The sequence below is a fragment of the Nicotiana attenuata genome, chromosome 1 (assembly GCF_001879085.1).
Source record: "Nicotiana attenuata strain UT chromosome 1, NIATTr2, whole genome shotgun sequence".
NCBI classification, from domain to species: Eukaryota; Viridiplantae; Streptophyta; class Magnoliopsida; order Solanales; family Solanaceae; genus Nicotiana; species Nicotiana attenuata.
In genome coordinates, this window is record NC_031989.1 from 87,633,114 (window position 1) to 87,639,965 (window position 6,852).

The 6,852-nt window shown below is 35.6% G+C and overlaps 1 long non-coding RNA gene across 1 annotated transcript; it reads left to right on the plus strand.

Annotated features, from left to right (window-relative positions):
* Window positions 377-4,793, plus strand: LOC109230074. Its single transcript, XR_002068610.1, has 3 exons — window positions 377-692; window positions 3,190-3,249; window positions 4,626-4,793. It is a non-coding gene; the product is annotated as an uncharacterized LOC109230074 (long non-coding RNA).

Sequence of the window (6,852 nt, forward strand, 5' to 3'; positions counted from 1 at the left end):
TCCACTACACACTCATCAAATTGGCAAGTAATCCATGCCATCTGCCACCATCAGGTTGGCAAGTAATCCATGCCATCAGCCACCATCAGATTGGCTAGTAATCCATGCCATCCACTTTCAACTAATCGCCAGATGCCACGTCATCTCTCCCTAAACACTCTCATGACTAACGCAAATGATCTAGACTGTTGCTTAAAGCCATCAAGCGTCCACAATGAATCTCAATTTTCTCTTTGATCAAAATGATCCAATGGCACCCCTCCTGTCTCTAATTTTAACTTGGAGACCAGCCCCAAACCCTAATAATTTAACCCAGGACCGGCCGTCTCTCTTTCCCTTTCCTCTCCATTTTCTGTCATCTCACTGACCCCCCATCAATCATTGAACCTTGTACAAATTCGTTCAAGGTCACCTGATCCATCCCGTCTCTTCCATCGTGAATCTTGCCGTTGTTTTCCCTTTTCTCACCTCAATTTGAATCCCAAATCCCCAAAAACCTACACCAAATAGTGAAAGTGTTCAAAATTCATCACTTTGCCCATTTTTCATTCAAATCACCACATGCGTATGAAGATTAATGAGGATCTCAAATACATCATAATGGTATTTGGTCCTGAGGTCAAACACAATGACCTTTGGACCTTAGCTTTAACTGATGGTCCTTGGTCTCCAATGATCGATTTTCCATAAAGGTTAAATCCAATCTATTACCCTCTGTTTTCCTTATGCTTTCACCCCTTTGCTATCATCAGTGTTCGCTTGTAGTTTCTCACTATCTCTTTGAATTCGAACGAAACCCTAAGGCTTCAATGCTACTATAAATAAAGCCTTTAATGCCCTCACCAAACACACAAAGACACATTAACGGAAGACGAACTTCCAAAAACTAATTAAACATTGTCTATTAAATACTTCGGATTCTTTCTCTTATTTTTTCCTTCTTTCACTTCTTTCTGAGTTCGATCACTGCGAGTTGATTGTGAGATTGAGCTCTTAAATGTCTACTGATCGCCTCTGCCTGGTTTGGTTCTTTAGAGAAGTTTAGTAAACACTGACCCCCTCTTTATTCTTTGGTTATTCATTTGTTATCACGTGGTTCTTTTTTTATGCTTTTCCATTAATTACAGGCTATTCTTCTCTTCATGGTGTTCACCAGTAAACGTGCAACTTTCTTATTGTGTTCTGTTCTTAATGTTACTCTTGTTTTAAGTTAATGGCATTTTCCTGAATATTATGTTTACCCCTATGTTGTAGTTAAATTATGTTGTCATGCTTAATTAATTGAAACAACTTCTTATTGTTGTCTTTATGTATAGTCTATTAACTGCTCACGACTGTGTGAATTTTGTAATAATAGCTATGTGTAACCTATACTATTGCATTGATTGAGTGACACCTACTGATTTCTATACGTATGCCCATACTTGTCATGATGTTTCTGCTAATCAAGTGATGTTCATAAACTTGTACATGCCATTAGCTGAACTTCATGCCTAAATCATTATGTTAACTTGCTTATAACCTCCTGTTTATTTAAAGGACCATATCTAATAGTTGTACCTATCTCATTATGCTAATCTATATGATAACCAAGGAACTCTAGCTAACAATTTTGTTTGGTATAATGTTGATTTTGTCCATATGAAAAAGAATAGTCTATGTGTGTTTATAATGATAGCGTAAATAAAGATGGAACTACATGACAAACCTTGACCTTGGGTACCCCATTAATTCTGCTTGCTTACAAGAAATAATGTCTTGCAGTCATCTACTTGTTTTGCTTTAGTTGGTTCTGCATAAATATTCTTGATCTTGTCATGATCATGTGATGTTCAAAGACACTCTTTAGAAAAGCTTTTTCCCACCAATTTGAGTACTGCTTTTCCTGATAACTTGATAGCACAATTGAATATTGTTAAACATACATTATGTTAGATGTCATGCCTATAGGATTGTAACAACCTAGCTGGTCATTTTGAGTGTTATAGATCCATTCCCCTATTTATCATTTATGGTTATGTGACTTGCCGGGGTGGTTGCTAATAATTCCCTAATCCCGCTGAAACTTTTCCCCTAAATCCTTTCCCTCCCTAAAACTTTTCTGCCCCCAAAAAATAACTATGCCAAAAAATATCCCACTAAGTTAAGTTTATCCAAATTATTCCCGTACTTCTTCTTCCCTAAAATAAGGTTCTCGTCATCTAGTTAAGCAGATTAGGTAGATTTTGTGAAAATTGCTGATGGAGATGCTTAATTTCTTCTAGTTGCTCTTCTCAAAAGTCAAAACCCTCCTTATTTAGGTTTCAATTGGGAAGTTCGTTTGCATAGGGTTACAACTGCTAAAAACTTGTAAGTTTTCTCTGAAATTTTTTGCTTTCAGTTTAATAACTTCTTTCCATTCATTGTTAAAAAAACTTCTGACCAAAAACTTTGGCCAAACTTTGTAGTCTTGTTCTTTCTTCTCTATAAATATGGTTATTGCATCTGGTGCCCAGATTAGTTATGACAAGTTTATGTTATTTATCTTTAAAACTTTTACCTATGTCTAAGCAAACAGATAGGTCACCAAAACGCGTATGTGGCAACAAATAATCCTTGACCTTTGAAAATATCTTTTACAATTTGTTCAACTTTTACTAAATTTATCCACCTGAATACCTAGTATTTAAACTTCAACATAGAGTATTAGCATAGTCTAGATTCTGAATTTATCTGATATTTCGATGTCGTGATGATACTTGTGAATTTAGAAAATTTCCCAAAAAAGAAAAAAGAGAAAAATAAAGAAATTATCATGAGACAAGAATCAGGGGCATAAATGAATTGTGAAAATCAATAAATGAGATCAATTATGAGAGCTCTAGTGCTACTGTTGTACTTTAAAAAGAATAAAAAGTGTTCTTAAAATGTGATTTAAAATTGATGATAGACCCTTGTGGTTCGGCCCTTCCCGCCCATAGTGAGAGCTTAGTACACCGGACTGCTCTTTTTTATGCTTGACAAATTGAGATTCTCTACACTATAATCAACCGAGTTTTCCAATTAAATCTTCTCAGTTATCAATGGCCCTGGTGCATGTGTAATGCTTCTTAATATATGGAATATTAACTGCATTTTGTCTTGGTTGTTCAGGTCATTGTCATCGTTTCTTTCCTCAGTACATGCTTATTTGTTATTTCTTGGCCACAGGTGAAGTCAACAATAATTGAACTGTCCAATTGGCAGCAACAGTAATCTAGCTTCTGATTGGTAAGCCTTTTCTTACTTGCAAGACCATAGTCTCGTTGGCTTGTCGCCTTCATTCTGTTTGGCCCTTCCGACTCTACAATCAAAGCTTTATAGTTGTCATGTTTCTAGTATATTAACTCCCAATAGAAACTCTTAATATGGTAATGTAGAATTACATAAAATATCATAATAATATGTCGCGATGCTGAAAATTAGAATATGTATTTGATGTCTCTGTTGTGCTCGTCCGTTTGTAGATTGATGCAGATATGCATACTTGTTGCAAATTTTTGAATCATGAAGCTGATTTTGATTGTTGATGAGTAAATGACTTAATTCCATTTATAACCTCAAAAAAATTGAATGAGATTGTCCGTGGGACCAAAAGTGGTTTGGCATATAAAGTTTGCCTTTCAGTAGTTATAAAGATGTACTAAATCTTTATATGGTTTCAGAAGCTAATACACAACTAGATGCTTAATTATCTGAAAATGTATCTTTAACGTCTTTCTTTGTACGTCTAGACCAACTCGTGTGCACCTCAAAAATAACAGGATATCAGAAAAAATAACAGTCCTATCTTATTCTCTGGTACCAAACTCGTTTACTTTTTACTGAAATCATTGATGTCAAGGTCGACTGCTGCTCTCGCAACCTATCCCCTTACTGAAAATGTATCTTTAACATTGATGTGCAGAATACTGTGCAGAAAGCAGAAAAATCTACACAGTTTTTCTGCGACTCTGCACAGTTTTTCTGCATTTTCAGCATTTTCAGCATTTCTGCACAGCGTTCCAGCATTCTGCACAGCGTTTCAGCATTCCTGCACATCATTTAGGCGATTTCTGCGTTTCTACATAGTTTTTCTGTGTTTTCTGCATTTCTGCATTTCTGCACATTATTTTTGGATTTCTGCACAGTGTTCTGCATTTTCGCAAAGAGTTTCGGCAATTTTTGCGTTTCTGCACAACGTTTCAGCATTTTCTGCACAATATTTCTGCATTTCTGTGCTGCATTTCTTGAGTTTCTGCATTTTCGCACAGCAGTTCTGTATTTCTTCAGTGTTTTAGCATTTCTGCAGTGTTTTTACGTTTCTGCATAGTATTTCTGCGTTTTTTGCATTTCGGCACACTAGTGAGCACCCTCCAGTAGTGTTGAAGTATGTTGTACGGGACGAAACTATCTTTCGTAATTATGCAAACACGGGGTGAGTATTTAGGTGAGTGAAATGGGACTACTATATTTTGTTTATTGTACTCATTAGTCAATTTTTATTTATATATGACTGAAAAATATGCAAAACATGGTGCTAATATATGCTATCCTAGTCTTTGTTCTTTTAGACGAACGATTAAAGTTTAGTTTCTATCTAATTATTAATTTCTTTTTATGTGTAGGAGAAAGCGGGTGATGCAATTGGAAATGGTGTCCGAAGGTCAAGTTGATCTTAATGTGAATGCGAATAATTTTTGGATAATTAAGATGTCTAATATTCATGATACTATATGAATATACTCACTTTTGAAAAGTTTATTGTTAATGAGCATTTTGACACACTATTTTATAAGTATGTGTATTCATTTGAATTATTATATTTAGTATTTATTAGCTAATTTAGTTCTTTAAATCATCAAAATATACGATAGTAATGCATATGCTTGAAATAATTGTAATTACATGCTATATGTAAAATGTAATTTTTTTTAAAAAAAAATTGTATAGCCTAGCCAAAATTGCAACGCTTTAAAAGTGTGGCTATATGTCTGTATGTCTACCAAAGACCACGTTTTCTAGGGGTTCTTTAGAAGCCACGATTAACAAGTGTGGCCTAAAAGGTAACAAAGGCCACACTTTTTATGCGTAGCGGCATGGTATAAAAGCGTTGCCATATGAGGTGTAACAAGTGTTGTTTTTGTTAACTAATAGGCCACGCTTTTAAGCGTGGCTTGTAAGGCAACATTTGAAGAGCGTGCCCTTAGGTCAAAGGTTATGCTTCTTTTGGACACCCCCAGAAAAGCGTTGCGAAAAGTCGAAAAGTGTGGCCTTTGACCAAAGGCCACACCGTTTGCTAGTTTAGGCCACACCTTTGGCCTAAAATGTTGTAGTGTTCCTATGGCTGTATTTATGGTATTAAGGGTTTTTTGGCTAGATTCGAGCCATCCGGATTTGGAATTACATGGGAAAGGCTTATTAGGGTATTGATTTAGCTTATTTGAGGTGAGTATCTTGCCTAACTTTGTGTGGGGGAACTACCCCGTAGGAGTTGGGTTGATTTGTGTTATTTGAATCATGTGAACGATGCGTACACGAGGTGATGAGTGGGTACATAGACTTATATATAGTATTTTGACCGATTAGACTCTTAGGCTCTTTCATTCATTTTATTCGGAAATTTGTCGTATCATGTTATATCTTCCTTTGTTAAATTTCTCTTACATACTTTACTTGAAGTTATTGTCACATGTTATATCTTTAATTTCAAAGAGATGTTGTTCTCTTTTATGGTCATGTGCCTCCTTATTTGTTGAGTCATTCTTATTTGAAGTTGTTATTTCATGATGTCTCTTCATGCTGAATTATCCTCATGCATTTAGCCATAGTTACTATTTCATACGATCTTTTTCGTTGTTAAGCTTATGCTATACAATTGAATTGGAAATTTTCTTTTCGTGGAATACTTCCATTTTGAGTTATTGAAGTTGAAGTTATGAAAGCTATTATTCCATTGAGGTTGGAATTGTTGATTATTGAGATATCTTTTGTTTGTCGAGTAATTCTCATTCATTTTATTATTATTCAGATTCTTGTACACATTGTAGATGAGCCGTGAGCTATATGTTGTGGTGATATTGGTATTGTTGATTTTGGCAAGCTGTGGCATATGTGCAAGTGTGATGCGAGTTGATATTGTGTTGTGATTGATGCGCATGCAGTGGTATAAGGATAGGGGTTGATGTGCCTGTGGCGACATAAGGTGGGATTTATGTTCGTGTTGCTAGTAAGGTAATTACTTGAAGCCACGCAATGACATAAGGAGGGCTAAAGCGCGTGTAGCTATTTCGGAAATTTATTTTTTAAAATATCCAAATGTAAGACTCATTTGGTGATATATGAAAAGATTGTGATTTGTGAAAAATGAGGTTATGAGGTGTAGTGCCTTGGTTGTGATTCTTGTACTTTCTATGCTAAAAAGGCTTTTTTGTTGAACAGTTCTTGTTGTTTTTCTTCATTGTCTTACTTGTATTTGTCCGTATATCATCTTGTTGTTCTCATCATGTGTTCACTTCTCGTTGCCTTTCTTGCCTTAAATTATATTATTAGTCCACATTATTGTACTGCTTTGTTATCATTCATTTCCTCATTTGGTATATTTAATTCTCTATTCAGTTTATCTTGACCTAGCATGTGTCTTGACGTGGCCTCGTCACTACTCTACCGAGGTTAGACTTGATACTTACTGGGTACCGTTATCGTGTACTCATGCTACGCTTTTGCACAATTTTTGTGCAGATCCAGATACATCTGCTTATGCCGGACGTAGTGATCGTTCAGCTATTTTCGGAGACTTCAAGGTATACATGCTTGATGTTTGCAGGCCTCAGAGTCATCTTCTGTTATTTTCTC